This window comes from Pseudophryne corroboree (genome assembly GCF_028390025.1).
Source record: "Pseudophryne corroboree isolate aPseCor3 chromosome 3 unlocalized genomic scaffold, aPseCor3.hap2 SUPER_3_unloc_7, whole genome shotgun sequence".
NCBI lineage: Eukaryota > Metazoa > Chordata > Amphibia > Anura > Myobatrachidae > Pseudophryne > Pseudophryne corroboree.
In genome coordinates this window covers 2,981,379-2,997,192 of record NW_026967563.1, presented here as the reverse complement: position 1 = coordinate 2,997,192, position 15,814 = coordinate 2,981,379, and the positions used below count along the sequence as shown (strand labels likewise).

General features: G+C 51.9%; 1 protein-coding gene across 2 annotated transcripts in view; it reads right to left on the bottom strand.

Annotated features, from left to right (window-relative positions):
• Positions 1-15,814, bottom strand: part of LOC134984629 (oocyte zinc finger protein XlCOF7.1-like) — a 177,773-nt gene that overhangs the window by 62,316 nt on the left and 99,643 nt on the right. The gene's annotated exons all lie outside the window — the stretch shown is intronic.

Below are 15,814 nucleotides of genomic sequence, written 5' to 3'. Positions count from 1 at the left end.
GCAGTTTTCTATCGGGGGTAAACCACGCATCATCACACACTTCATTCAATTCATCTGATTCAGGAAAAAACTACAGGTAGTTTTTTCACACCCCACATAATACCCCTTTTTGTGGTACTTGCAGTATCAGAAATATGCAAAGCCTCCTTCATTGCCGTGATCATGTAACGTGTGGCCCTACTGGAAAATACGTTTGTTTCTTCATCGTCGACACTGGAGTCAGTGTCCGTGTCGGTGTCCGTATCGACCGACTGAGGTAATGGGCGTTTTAAAGCCCCCGACGGTGTCTGAGACGCCTGGACAGGTACTAATTGGTTTTTAGGCCGTCTCATGTCGTCAACCGACTTTTGCAGCGTGCTGACACTATCACGTAATTCCATAAACAAAGCCATGCATTCCGGTGTCGACTCCCTAGGGGGTGACATCACCACTACAGGCAATTGCTCCGCCTCCACACCAACATCGTCCTCATACATGTCGACACACACGTACCGACACACAGCAGACACACAGGGAATGCTCTGATAGAAGACAGGACCCCACTAGCCCTTTGGGGAGACAGAGGGAGAGTTTGCCAGCACACACCCAAGCGCTATAGTGTTCACTCTAGCCTTCTTTCGCGGGGCGCTGCGCCCTGCCCCTTTTCCAAGTGTCAGAATGCGCCCTGCCCGTTTGTGCCCGCCCTGCTGATTACTAAAGGACTGCCGCGCCGGCCGCACTGAAACTCCTCTCTCCGCACTGCCACTCCTCTCGCATCGCTGTCAGCGCCGTCACTCCTCCCGCTACGCTGCCACTGCTCCCGCCATGCTGCCACGCCTCCCTGCCGCTGCCTCAGGCTTGTCGCGCTAATGCGCTCACAGCACTCGGGTCTCGGCAATACTGTAGGCTGCTGGTGAGATGAGGAGGGCTGGGTTTGCCTCTCCTGCCGAGGCAAACCCAGCCCTCCTCTGTGCACATGACCCAATAAAAGAGGATGCCGGGTAGGATCAGTGTGGCGGGCATTTTCTTCCAGCTCCGCGGTGTGTGACGGGGGACCAGCGCGATCACTCCTGCAGCATCAGCCCCCAGTAAGTTGAATTGACACACAAACATCATCTAAGACTAGTGCTGCCACACTAAGCTATTTATCCTACTGTATATGGGTCGCCTGGTGCCCCTTTAGTTTTAATCTGGCAGCATTCAACTAATCTTATAGTTTAATGAACTATATAAACCCTATTGTGACACTTCAGAAATAAACTGGCAGCACATGAATGTTATATAAACCAACCTGGGGCACCTTCGCTTCAATCTGACAGCACATTTAAAATACGATGTGCGCTAGTTTATTTCTGAAGTGTCTCAATCAGGTTTATATAGCAACACGTGCTGCCAATTTCACTCTGAAGTGTATCAATAGGGTTTATATAGCAATATGTGCTGCAGGTTTTTTTTAAGTGTCTCAATAGGGTTTATATAGCAACACGTGCTGGCAGTTTTTTTTCTGAAGTGTCTCAATAGGGTTTATATAGAAACATGTGCTGCCAGTTTAACTCTGAAGTGTCTCAATAGGATTTATATAGTTTAATAAACTATATAAACCCTATTGAGACACTTCAGAAATAAACTGGCAGCACATTAATGATATATAAACCATTCTGGGACACCTTCACTTCAATCTGACGGCACATTTAAACTTAAAATGTGCTGTCAGATTGAAGCGAAGGTGTCCCAGGATGGTTTATAAGCTACAATGTGCTGCAAGTTTAAGACACCTGCATACATATTACAGTATGTACACCATTTTGCCCTTCTAAATTAAAATGTGCCCTCCCGAATCAAAAATGTGCCCTCCCCGAATCAAAAATGTGCCCTCCCCAAGGTCAGCACCCTGCCCTAAAAAAATCCTAGAGTGAACACTACGCTATAAATATATAGGGACAACCTTAAATAAGTTTGTTCCCCTTATAGCAGCTTAAATATTATGAATATCGCCAAATAAGTGCCCCCCCCTCTCTGATTTTACCCTGTTTCTGTAGTGCAGTGCAGGGGAGAGCTTGGGAGCCTTCCTACCAGCGGAGCTGTGTGGGAAAAATGGCGCTGTGTGCTGAGGAGATAGGCTCCGCCCCCTTTTCGGCGGGCTCTTCTCCCGTTTTTTTCTGTAATCCTGGCAGGGGTAAATACATCCATATAGCCCAGGGGCTATATGTGATGTATTTTTAGCCAGTATAGGTAATCTCATTGCTGCCCAGGGTGCCCCCCCCCCCCCAGCGCCCTGCACCCTCAGTGACCGCGGTGTGAAGTGTGCGGAGAGCAATGGCGCACAGCTGCAGTGCTGTGCGCTACCTTAAGAAGACTGGGAAGTCTTCAGCCGCCGATTTCTGGACCTCTTCACTCTTCAGCATCTGCAAGGGGCCCGGCGGCGCGGCTTCGGTGACCCATCCAGGCTGTACCTGTGATCGTCCCTCTGGAGCTAGTGTCCAGTAGCCTAAGAAGCCCAATCCATCCTGCACGCAGGTGAGTTCGCTTCTTCTCCCCTTAGTCCCACGTTGCAGTGAGCCTGTTGCCAGCAGGACTCACTGAAAATAAAAAACCTAACAAACTTTTATTCTAAGCAGCTCTTTAGGAGAGCCACCTAGATTGCACCCTTCTCGGCCGGGCACAAAAACCTAACTGAGGCTTGGAGGAGGGTCATAGGGGGAGGAGCCAGTGCACACCACCTAGTGGTCAAACTTTTAATTTTGTGCCCTGTCTCCTGCGGAGCCGCTATCCCCATGGTCCTGACGGAGTCCCCAGCATCCACTTAGGACGTCAGAGAAATTACATTACAGGATGCTAACCCTGTATAATAATAACAACAACAGGACACTACAGGCAGCTCCCTCTGTATAATAATAATAATAACAACAGGACACCACTGGCTGCTCTCCGTGTATAATAACAGGACACCCCATTCTGCTCTCCTTTATAGTAATAATAAAATGACATTACAGGATGCTAACCCTGTATAATAATAACACCAGGACACTACAGGCCGCTCCCTCTGTATAACAATAATAATAACAGGACACCACTGCTGCTCCCCGTGTATAATATCAACATAACACCACAGGTTGCTCCTCCTGTATAAAAATAATAACAACAGGACACTGCAGGCCGCTCCCCCTGTATAATAAAAATAATAACAACAGGACACCACAGACTGTTCCTCCTATATAATAATAATAACAACAACAAGACACAACAGATAGCTCACCCTGTATAATAATAATAGTAACGGGACACCACAGGCAGCTCCATCTGTATAATATTAATAACAGTACACCACAGGCCACTATCCCTGTAAAATAATAACAACAACAGTACAGCACAGGCTGCTCGCCCTGTAAAACAATAACAGGACACCACAGACTGCTCCTCCTGTATAATAATATTAACAGGACACCACAGACCGCTCCCCTTGTAAAACAATAATAACAGGAAACCACAGGCCACTCCTCCTGTATAATAATAACAACAGGACACCACAGGCTGCTCCCCCTGTACAATATTAACAGGACACCACAGGCTGCTCCCCCTGTACAACAATAGTAACAGAACACAACAGGGTGCTACCCCTGTAAAATAATAACAACCGGACACCAGAGGCTACTCCCCATGTATAATAATATTAGCAGAACATCACAGGCTATTCCTCCTGTATAAAAATAATACCAGGACACCACAGGCTGCTCCTCCTGTATAAAAATAATACCAGGACACCACAGGCGGCTCCCCCTGTATTATAATAATAATAATAAAAACAGGGCACCACATGCTGCTCCACCTGTATAATAATAATAACAACAGGGCACCACATGCTGCTCCACCTGTATAATAATAATAAAAATAACAGGACACCACAGGATGCTCCCCCTGTATAATAACAGGACACCACAGGCTGCTCCCCCTGTATCATACTTGCCTACCTGCCCCTCTCCATGAGGGAGAAAATGCTCTGTTCCTGGACTCTCCTGGTAATGTAGGATTGCCATCACCTGTGGTGAGCTAGGTAATTGATAAGAAAGGTGTCACCACAGGTGATGGCAATCATACATTACCAGGAGAGTCCAGGAACAGAACATTTTCTCCCTCATGGAGAGGGGCAGGTAGGCAAGTATGCCCTGTATAGTAAGACGCCATTACCTGCGCTGGCGTAGCTCCTCCCCCTTGTATCGTAACTCCTCCCCCAAATGGAATAGGTCCCTTAGCCCACTTGATTCTAGCATCTACCATTACCTGATCTCTACGGACACTGAGGCTTCCTTTGTGTGGAACGGAATGCAGTGACCGGAAGTAAGGTGCAACGCACAAGCCGGAAGTAGGGAATGATAGGCACAGGCTGCTTCCTGGCGTCTGGCCCCTCCCATCCCACGCCCCGCCCTCAGCTCCGCCTTCTGTAATGACTATTACCATACATGTCCTCAGTGCAGGAGGCCGGCAGCCATTTTCCTGTAGACCAGTCCGGCTGCAGCAATAGGTTCCCTGGTTGTGTAGTGACGTCAGGAGCGGCGGCCATTTTCCCCTGATCTGAGCTCCGCCTTCCTTCTATCATTCCCACAAGGCAGCAGGAGCAGAGAGCAGCCATTGCTGTGTCTGGCAGCAGGTAATGATATTATTATTATTATTATTCTATAGGCTGAGCAGCTCTGGTGCCAGGTTCTGTACTACAGGGGGAGCAGCCTCTGGTGCCTTGTTATAGTGCAGCTGGAGCAGCCTCTGGTGCTGCATTATCCCTGTACAGGTGGCTGACACTCTAGTGTCCTATTACTGTAATACAGGTGGCGCAGACCCCGCCGTTACCGTAATACAGGTGGTGCAGACCCTGCCGTTACCGTAATACATGTGGCGCAGACCCCGCCTTTACCGTAATACAGGTGGTGCAGACCCCGCCGTTACCATAATACAGGTGGCGCAGACCCCGCCGTTACCGTAATACAGGTGGCGCAGACCCCGCCGTTACCATAATACAGGTGGCGCAGACCCCGCCGTTACCGTAATACAGGTGGCGCAGACCCCGCCGTTACCGTAATACAGGCGTCACAGACCCAGCCGTTACCGTAATACAGGTGGCGCAGACCCCGCCGTTACCGTAATACAGGTGGTGCAGACCCTGCCGTTACCGTAATACAGGTGGTGCAGACCCTGCCGTTACCGTAATACAGGTGGTGCAGACCCCGCCGTTACCATAATACAGGTGGCGCAGACCCCGCCGTTACCGTAATACAGGTGGCGCAGACCCCGCCGTTACCATAATACAGGTGGCGCAGACCCCGCCGTTACCGTAATACAGGTGGCGCAGACCCCGCCGTTACCATAATACAGGTGGCGCAGACCCCGCCGTTACCGTAATACAGGTGGCGCAGACCCCGCCGTTACCGTAATACAGGCGTCACAGACCCAGCCGTTACCGTAATACAGGTGGCGCAGACCCCGCCGTTACCGTAATACAGGTGGCGCAGACCCCGCCGTTACCGTAATACAGGCGTCACAGACCCAGCCGTTACCGTAATACAGGTGGCGCAGACCCCGCCGTTACCGTAATACAGGTGGCGCAGACCCCGCCGTTACCGTAATACAGGCGTCACAGACCCAGCCGTTACCGTAATACAGGTGGCGCAGACCCTGACGTTACCGTAATAGAGGTGGCGCAGACCTCGCCGTTACCGTAATACAGGTGGTGCAGACCCTGCCGTTACCGTAATACAGGTGGCGCAGACCCCGCCGTTACCGTAATACAGGTGGTGCAGACCCTGCCGTTACCGTAATACAGGTGGCGCAGACCCCGCCGTTACCGTAATACAGGCGTCACAGACCCAGCCGTTACCGTAATACAGGTGGCGCAGAACCCACCGTTACCGTAATACAGGCGTCACAGACCCAGCCGTTACCCTAATACAGGTGGCGCAGACCCCGCCGTTACCGTAATACAGGTGGTGCAGACCCCACCGTTTCCGTAATACAGGTGGCGCAGACCCCGCCATTACCGTAATACAGGTGGAGCAGACCCCGCCTTTACCGTAATACAAGTGGCGCAGACCCCGCCGTTACCGTAATACAGGTGGCGCAGACCCCACCGTTACCGTAATACAGGTGGCGCAGACCCCGCCGTTACCGTAATACAGGTGGCGCAGACCCCGCCGTTACCGTAATACAGGCGTTACAGACCCCGCCATTACCGTAATACAGGTGGCGCAGACCCAGCCGTTACCGTAATACAGGTGGCACAGACCCCGCCGATACCGTAATACAGGAGGGCGCAGACCCCACCGTTACCGTAATACAGGTGGCGCAGACCCCGCCGTTACCGTAATACAGGCGTCACAGACCCAGCCGTTACCGTAATACAGGCGTCACAGACCCAGCCGTTACCGTAATACAGGTGGCGCAGACCCCGCCGTTACCGTAATACAGGTGGTGCAGACCCCACCGTTTCCATAATACAGGTGGCGCAGACCCCGCCATTACCGTAATACAGGTGGAGCAGACCCCGCCTTTACCGTAATACAAGTGGCGCAGACCCCGCCGTTACCGTAATACAGGTGGCGCAGACCCCGCCGTTACCGTAATACAGGTGGCGCAGACCCCGCCGTTACCGTAATACAGGTGGCGCAGACCCCGCCGTTACCGTAATAAAGGCGTTACAGACCCCGCCATTACCGTAATACAGGTGGCGCAGACCCAGCCGTTACCGTAATACAGGTGGCGCAGACCCCGCCGATACCGTAATACAGGAGGGCGCAGACCCCACCGTTACCGTAATACAGGTGGCGCAGACCCCGCCGTTGCCGTAATACAGGTGGCGCAGACCCCGCCGTTACCGTAATACAGGTGGCGCAGCCCCCGCCGTTACCGTAATACAGGTGGCGCAGACCCCGCCGTTACCGTAATACAGGCGTCACAGACCCCGCCGTTACCGTAATACAGGTGGCGCAGACCCCGCCGTTACCGTAATACAGGTGGTGCAGACCCCGCCGATACCGTAATACAGGAGGGCGCAGACCCCACCGTTACCGTAATACAGGTGGTGCAGACCCCGCCGATACCGTAATACAGGAGGGCGCAGACCCCACCGTTACCGTAATACAGGTGGCGCAGACCCCGCCGTTACCGTAATACAGGCGTCACAGACCCAGCCGTTACCGTAATACAGGCGTCACAGACCCAGCCGTTACCGTAATACAGGTGGCGCAGACCCCGCCGTTACCGTAATACAGGTGGTGCAGACCCCACCGTTTCCGTAATACAGGTGGCGCAGACCCCGCCATTACCGTAATACAGGTGGAGCAGACCCCGCCTTTACCGTAATACAAGTGGCGCAGACCCCGCCGTTACCGTAATACAGGTGGCGCAGACCCCGCCGTTACCGTAATACAGGTGGCGCAGACCCCGCCGTTACCGTAATACAGGTGGCGCAGACCCCGCCGTTACCGTAATAAAGGCGTTACAGACCCCGCCATTACCGTAATACAGGTGGCGCAGACCCAGCCGTTACCGTAATACAGGTGGCGCAGACCCCGCCGATACCGTAATACAGGAGGGCGCAGACCCCACCGTTACCGTAATACAGGTGGCGCAGACCCCGCCGTTACCGTAATACAGGCGTCACAGACCCAGCCGTTACCGTAATACAGGTGGCGCAGACCCCGCCGTTACCGTAATACAGGTGGTGCAGACCCCACCGTTTCCGTAATACAGGTGGCGCAGACCCCGCCATTACCGTAATACAGGTGGAGCAGACCCCGCCTTTACCGTAATACAAGTGGCGCAGACCCCGCCGTTACCGTAATACAGGTGGCGCAGACCCCACCGTTACCGTAATACAGGTGGCGCAGACCCCGCCGTTACCGTAATACAGGTGGCGCAGACCCCGCCGTTACCGTAATACAGGCGTTACAGACCCCGCCATTACCGTAATACAGGTGGCGCAGACCCAGCCGTTGCCGTAATACAGGTGGCACAGACCCCGCCGTTACCGTAATACAGGTGGCGCAGCCCCCGCCGTTACCGTAATACAGGTGGCGCAGACCCCGCCGTTACCGTAATACAGGCGTCACAGACCCAGCCGTTACCGTAATACAGGCGTCACAGACCCAGCCGTTACCGTAATACAGGTGGCGCAGACCCCGCCGTTACCGTAATACAGGTGGCGCAGACCCCGCCGTTACCGTAATACAGGTGGTGCAGACCCCACCGTTTCCGTAATACAGGTGGCGCAGACCCCGCCATTACCGTAATACAGGTGGAGCAGACCCCGCCTTTACCGTAATACAAGTGGCGCAGACCCCGCCGTTACCGTAATACAGGTGGCGCAGACCCCGCCGTTACCGTAATACAGGCGTTACAGACCCCGCCATTACCGTAATACATGTGGCGCAGACCCAGCCGTTACCGTAATACAGGTGGCGCAGACCCCGCCGATACCGTAATACAGGAGGGCGCAGACCCCACCGTTACCGTAATACAGGTGGCGCAGACCCCGCCGTTGCCGTAATACAGGTGGCGCAGACCCCGCCGTTACCGTAATACAGGTGGCGCAGCCCCCGCCGTTACCGTAATACAGGTGGCGCAGACCCCGCCGTTACCGTAATACAGGCGTCACAGACCCCGCCGTTACCGTAATACAGGTGGCGCAGACCCCACCGTTACTGTAGTACAGGTGGCGCAGACCCCGGCGTTACCGTAATACAGGTGGCGCAGACCCCGCTGTTACCGTAATACAGGTGGCGCAGACCCCGCCGTTACCGTAATACAGGTGGCACAGACCCCGCCGTTACCGTAATACAGGTGGCGCAGACCCCGCCGTTACCGTAATACAGGCGTCACAGACCCCGCCGTTACCGTAATACAGGTGGCGCAGACCCCGCCGTTACCGTAATACATGTGGCGCAGACCCCACCGTTACTGTAATACAGGTGGCGCAGACCCCGCCGTTATCGTAATACAGGTGGCGCAGACCCCACCGTTACCGTAATACAGCGGTAGCATCCTGTGCTGTTATAGTTTACAGGAGGAGCGGCCTGTGTTGTCATAATATACAGTTGTAGCATCCTGTGCTGTCATGGTATACAGGAGGAGCGGCCTGTGTTGTCATAATATACAGGGGTATCATCCTGTGCTGTCCTAGTATACAGGTGGAGCGGCCTGTGTTGTCATAATATACAGGGGTAGCATCCTGTGCTGTCATAATATACAGAGGGAGCAGCCTGTGGTGTCCTGTTATTATTATTATAATACAGAGGGAGCAGCCTGTGGTGTGCTGTTATTATTATTATTATTATTATTATACAGGGAGAGCAGCCCGTGGTGTTCTGTTGTTATTATTATTATAATACAGAGGGAGCAGCCTGTGGTGTGCTGTTATTATTATTATTATTATACAGGGGGAGCAGCCTGTGCTGTCCAGTTATTATTATTAGTATTATTATAATACAGGAGGAGTAGCCTGTGGCATCCAGTTATTATTATTATTATTATTATACAGGAGGAGCAGCCTGTGGTGTCCTGTTGTTATTTTTATACAGGGGGAGTGGCCTGTAGTGTCATGTTATTATTATACAGATGGAGCGGCCTGTGGTGTCCTGTTATTATTATTATACAGGAGGAGCAGCCTGTGGTGTCCTGTTGTTATTATACAGAGGGAGCGGGCTGTGGTGTCCTGTTATTATTATTATTATACAGGAGGAGCAGCCTGTGGTGTCCTGTTGTTATTATACAGAGGGAGTGGGCTGTGGTGTCCTGTTATTATTATTATACAGGGGGAGCAGCCTGTTGTGTACTATTATTATTGTTTCTCTAGCATCCATAAGGGATATTGGCGTAATCTAGTACGATGGGGTATAGATGGGATCCAAAGGAGCCGGTGCACTTTAAATCTCTTCCACTGGGTGTGCTGGCTCCTCCCCTCTATGCCCCTCCCACAGGCAGTGTAGAAAATGTGCCCTCAGGAGAGGATGCCACTCTGGGGATCCAGAGAGTTTTCTTTAGTTTCTTTTCAATCTTTGTTATTTTCTGTATACTGTATACCGGAGATGGGTAACAGTATACCTGCACCGTGGGAGTTAGGAGGTGGGGGAGGAGCGGTCACCGGCCTTGCAAGGTGTCGGAGCTGCTTCCCCGCTGTTGTACAGGAGGCACTGCGCCTTAGCGGTCACAATCGCCGCACACCCCTAATAGTAGCCTGAAGGTGAGGAATCTGGTGATTACAAACCGCGGCCCCGCTAGGGGGGTCTCCTGGTTCATGGTGCTGCAAACACGCAGGGGTGGCATATGGGACCCTCCTGGGGCAGACCCACTATAGCCCCCTGTGTACACTGGCAAGCAGTAGTGGAAACAGGTATTTATATTATGTTTCTCTTATGTCCTAGAGAATGCTGGGGTTCCATTTAGTACCATGGGGTATAGACAGGTCCTTTGGGAGCCATGGGCACTTTAAGAGTTTAATAGTGTGGGCTGGCCCCTCCCTCTGCCCCTCCTACCAGACTCAGTTTAGAAAATGTGCCCGGAGGAGCCGGTCACAGCTAGGGGAGCTCCTAGGAGTTTTCTTAGGTGTTTATTTTCTAGAGTTAGTTAGGTTACAGGAAGGCTGCTGGCAACAGTCTCTCTGCTTCGTGGGACTTAGGGGGGGGGGGGGGGGGGGGGAATAGGAACCAACTTCCTGAAGAGTTAATGGTTTTCTACTCCGCTGACAGGACACTGAGCTCCTGAGGGTGCTGATCACAAGCCCACGAGGCGACCGCTCACTCCCCTAGCACGGCCGCCACCCCCTAACAGAGCCAGAAGAAAGAAGAGTGGTGATCATAACGCTGGTGCCCCGGGAAACGGGTCGCCGCGAGAATGGCGGCACAAGGGTGGGAGCGCAGCTCTGACAGGCTGTTCTCCGGAAGGCTCAGCGGACACACGGTGTTAGGCGCAGTGAGGGGCGTCCTGGGCCAGCGCAATACCCTACACTGGTCAAAATAACTTTCAAGGTCTAATCCACTGTTTGCCGCAGAAATACCTCAGGCCAGTATAATTTCTAAGTGCGGGAAGACGCGCCATTACAGGGGGCGGAGCTTCTCCTCATAGCGGATCCAGCACTCACCAGCGCCATTTTCTCCCTGCAGATCATAGGAACAGAACGCTGCCCTCCACATAAATCCAGCATACCTCTGCGGTACCAGGGTGTTATAGACAGGGAAGGGGGGGAGGGTGATTATAGTACTGAGTACCATATTAAGGATAGTTAGTTAGTCAGCCCCGGGCTTTTATCATAATAACTGCCTACAGGGGCGCCGTGTGGCTGGCTCCTTATACTCTGTGACTCTCTGAAGGTACTCTGGGGGAAACTGTGTCTGACATTTTCCTGTCTCTGTGTGTAAATATGTATATCTCACATAATCATATCTAGGGACTCTGAGTCTTGTGCTGCAGAGTGTGTATCTTCTACCGGGGAGTCTATACTATCCTCAAAACTGTACTGCTCAGGCTTCTGGGGCAGAACCCCCAGGGGTGGCCTCAGCAAGGTGTACTATACCGTATTTTTATACACATATATCCCATACTGGGAAGGAGCCACAGTTTTGAGAACTCTGGGGATTCAAATCTCACAGCTGCACCTCTCACCCCAACTCTGTACCCTAGAAAGCGTGGTCTTGCCCAAATAATGCATATGAGGGGTGTAACATATGATTGAGGCTATTAGGGATGAGGAATCTTATTAAAATAAGAATTTACTCACCAGTAATTCTATTTCTCGTAGTCCGTAGTGGATGCTGGGAACTCCGTAAGGACCATGGGGAATAGACGGGCTCCACAGGAGACTGGGCACTCTAAAGAAAAGATTAGGTACTATCTGGTGTGCACTGGCTCCTCCCTCTATGCCCCTCCTCCAGACCTCAGTTAGGGAAACTGTGCCCGGAAGAGCTGACACTACAAGGAAAGGATTTTTGGAATCCAGGGTAAGACTCATACCAGCCACACCAATCACACTGTACAACTTGTGATAACCATACCCAGTTAACATTATGAACAACAACTGAGCCTCACTCAACGGATGGCTCATAACAATAACCCTTATTAAGCAATAACTATATACACGTATTGCAGAAAGTCCGCACTTGGGACGGGCGCCCAGCATCCACTACGGACTATGAGAAATAGAATTACCGGTGAGTACATTTTTATTTTCTCTGACGTCCTAGTGGATGCTGGGTACTCCGGAAGGACCATGGGGATTATACCAAAGCTCCCAAACGGGCGGGAGAGTGCGGATGACTCTGCAGCACCGAATGAGCAAACACAAGGTCCTCCTCAGCCAGGGTATCAAACTTGTAGAACTTTGCAAAGGTGTTTGAACCCGACCAAGTAGCCGCTCGGCAAAGCTGTAAAGCCGAGACCCCTCGGGCAACCGCCCAAGAAGAGCCCACCTTCCTTGTGGAATGGGCTTTTACTGATTTAGGATGCGGCAGTCCAGCCGCAGAATGCGCCAGCTGAATTGTGCTACAGATCCAGCGAGCTAAAGTTTGCTTTGAAGCAGGAGCACCCAGCTTGTTGGGTGCATGCAGGATAAACAGCGAGTCAATTTTCCTGACTCCAGCCATCCTGGCTACATAGATTTTCAAAGCCCTGACTACATGAAGTAACTTGGAGTCCTCCAAGTCCCGAGTAGCCGCAGGCACCACAATAGGTTGGTTCAAATGAAACGATGATACCACCTTTGGGAGAAATTAGGGACGAATCCTCAATTCTGTCCTCTCCATATGGAAGATCAGATATGTGCTTTTACATGACAAAGCCGCCAATTCTGACACACGCCTAGCTGACGCTAAGGCCAACAGCATGACCACCTTCCACGTGAGATACTTTAGCTCCACGGTCTTAAGTGGCTCAAACCAGTGGGATTTCAGGAAATTCAACACAACGTTAAGATCCCAAGGTGCCACTGGTGGCACAAAAAGGGGCTGAATATGCAGCACTCCCTTAACAAACATCTGAACCTCCGGCAGTGAAGCCAGTTCTTTTTGAAAGAAAATGGATAGGGACGAAATCTGGACCTTTATGGACCCCAATTTTAGGCCCATAGTCACCCCTGACTGTAGGAAGTGCAGAAATCGACCCAGCTGGAATTCCTCAGTAGGGGCCTTCCTGGCCTCACAGCAAGCAACATATTTTCACCATATACGGTGATAATGTTTTGCTGTCACGTCCTTCCTAGCATTTATCAGCGTAGGGATGACTTCATCCGGAATGCCTTTTTCCGTTAGGATCCAGTGTTCAACCGCCATGCCGTCAAACGCAGCTGCGGTTAGTCTTGGAACAGACAGGGCCCCTGTTGCAACAGGTCCTGTCTGAGAGGCAGAGGCCATGGGTCCTCTGTGATCATCTCTTGTAGTTCTGGGTACCAAGTCCTTCTTGGCCAAACTGGAACGATGAGTTTTGTTCTTACTCCTCTCTTTCTTACTATTCTCAGTACCTTGGGTATGCGAGGAAGAGGAGGAAACACATATACCGACTGGTACACCCACGGTGTCACTAGGGCGTCCACAGCTATCGCCTGAGGGTCCCTTGACCTGGCGCAATATCTTTTTAGCTTTTTGTTGAGGCGGGACGCCATCATGTCCACCTGTGGCAGTTCCCATCGCTTTGCAATCTGTGTGAAGACTTCTTGATGAAGTCCCCACTCTCCCGGGTGGAGGTCGTGTCTGCTGAGGAAGTCTGCTTCCCAGTTGTCCACTCCCGGAATGAACACTGCTGACAGTGCTATTAGATGATTTTCCGCCCATCTGAGAATTCTTGTGGCTTCTGCCATTGCCATCCTGCTTCTTGTGCCGCCCTGTCGATTCACATGGGCGACTGCCGTGATGTTGCCTGACTGGATCAGCACCGGCTGGTGTAGGAGCAGGGATTTTGCTTGACTTAGGGCATTGTACATGGCCCTTGGTTCCAGAATATTTATGTGAAGGGAAGTCTCCTGACTTGACCATAGTCCTTGGAAGTTTCTTCCCCTTGTGACTGCCCCCCAGCCTCGAAGGCTGGCATCCGTGGTCACCAGGACCCAGTCCTGTATGCCGAGTCTGCGGCCCTCCAGAAGATGAGCACTGTGCAGCCACCACAGAAGAGACACCCTGGTTCTTTTTAGCTTTTTGTTGAGGCGGGACGCCATCATGTCCACCTGTGGCAGTTCCCATCGCTTTGCAATCTGTGTGAAGACTTCTTGATGAAGTCCCCACTCTCCCGGGTGGAGGTCGTGTCTGCTGAGGAAGTCTGCTTCCCAGTTGTCCACTCCCGGAATGAACACTGCTGACAGTGTTTGCACGTGATTCTCCGCCCAACAAAGAATCTTTGTGGCTTCCACCATTGCCATCCTGCTTCTTGTGCCGCCCTGGCGGTTTACATGGGCGACCGCCGTGATGTTGTCTGACTGAATCAGCACTGGTTGGTTTCGAAGCAGGGGCTCTATATTTATGTGTAGAGAAGTCTCCAGACTTGACCACAGTCCTTGGAAGTTTCTTCCCTGAGTGACTGCCCCCCATCCTCGGAGGCTTGCATCCGTGGTCACCAGGACCCAGTCCTGTATGCCGAACCTGCGGCCCTCGAGAAGGTGAGCACTCTGCAGCCACCACAGAAGAGACACCCTGGCCCTTGGGGACAGGGTGATCAGCCGATGCATCTGAAGATGTGATCCGGACCACTTGTCCAACAGATCCCACTGAAAGATCCTCGCATGGAACCTGCCGAAGGGAATGGCTTCGTATGAAGCCACCATCTTTCCCAGGACACACGTGCAGTGATGCACCGATACCTGTTTTGGTTTCAGGAGGTCCCTGACCAGAGATGCTAATTCCTGGGCCTTCTCCACCGCGAGAAACACTTTCTTCTGTTCTCTGTCCAGAATCATGCCCAGGAAAAGCAGACGCGTCGTAGGAATCAGCTGCGACTTTGGAACATTCAGAATCCAGCCGTGCTGTTGCAACACTTCCTGAGAGAATGCTACACTGATCAACAACTGCTCTCTGGACCTCGCCTTTATGAGGAGATCGTCCAAGTACGGGATAACTATAACTCCCTTCTTCCGAAGGAGTATCATCATTTCGGCCATTACCTTGGTAAATATCCTCGGTGCCGTGGACAGGCCAAACGGCAACGTCTGGAACTGGTAATGACAGTCCTGTACCACAAACCTGAGGTACTCCTGGTGAGTTGGGTAAATGGGGACATGCAAGTAAGCATCCTTGATGTCCAGAGACACCATAAAATCCCCCTCTTCCAGGCTTGCAATAACCGCTCTGAGCGATTCCATTTTGAACTTGAATTTCTTTATTTAAGTTTGAAAAGAGGAAATGTGGGTGTGGGGAATTGGCGCTGGAAGGGAGGTGGGGGAATGAAGCTGATGATTCAGCTGGGAGATTATGGTTTGAAATGAGCAAGAGAAATACTTATCTGAATGATTTCTCGGTGAGTTTCTGGACCTTTGGGGGGAGATATCTTTCCTCCAGGATCCGTGAGATCATACGTAGTAGAGGTATGGAAAAAACAAAATGATTTTTTAGGGGTAAATCCTCAAGAAAAGTGAAGGAAAAGTATCAGTGATCGCGCTGAACAAAAAAAATTGTGGGTCCTAGGGACCCCTCACTATAAAAAATTGGGGTCCTACTCCACCGTTTCTGGGTCCCATCACACTTTATGAGGGATGAGGGAAGGCTGCAGTTGGGACTGTGCGGGGGCCAGGTGGTATTTAGGATAGAGGGGTAAAAAAGCAAGTAGCATTTGGGACAGAAGCAGGGAGAAGTTGGGGCAGAGCTGGGAGTAGAGGGGG